We start from the raw sequence: 575 nt of genomic DNA, 5'->3' as shown, positions 1-575 counted from the left end.
GACCCAGACTACCCTGTACAGGTGGGCCGGGTCCTCTGGAGGACCCAGACTACCCTGTCCAGGTGGGCCGGGTCCTCTGGAGGACCCAGACTACCCTGTCCAGGTGGGCCGGGTCCTCCAGAGGGCCCAGACTACCCTGTCCAGGTGGGCCGGGTCCGGAGGACCCAGACTACCCTGTACAGGTGGGCCGGGTCCTCTGGAGGACCCAGACTACCCTGTCCAGGTGGGCCGGGTCCTCCAGAGGGCCCAGACTACCCGGTCAGGGTGGGCCGGGTCCTCTGGAGGACCCAGACTACCCTGTACAGGTGGGCCGGGTCCTCTGAAGGACCCAGACTACCCTGTACAGGTGGGCCGGGTCCTCTGGAGGACCCAGACTACCCTGTCCACGTGGGCCTGGTCCTCTGAAGGACCCAGACTACCCTGTACAGGTGGGCCGGGTCCTCTGAAGGACCCAGACTACCCTGTACAGGTGGGCCGGGTCCTCTGGAGGACCCACACTACCCTGTACAGGTGGGCCGGGTCCTCCGGAGGACCCACACTACCCTGTACAGGTGGGCCGGGTCCTCCGGAGGACC

Source organism: Austrofundulus limnaeus, unplaced genomic scaffold, assembly GCF_001266775.1.
Source record: "Austrofundulus limnaeus strain Quisiro unplaced genomic scaffold, Austrofundulus_limnaeus-1.0 Scaffold4049, whole genome shotgun sequence".
Classification (NCBI taxonomy): domain Eukaryota; kingdom Metazoa; phylum Chordata; class Actinopteri; order Cyprinodontiformes; family Rivulidae; genus Austrofundulus; species Austrofundulus limnaeus.
This window is presented reverse-complemented; position numbering follows the sequence as displayed.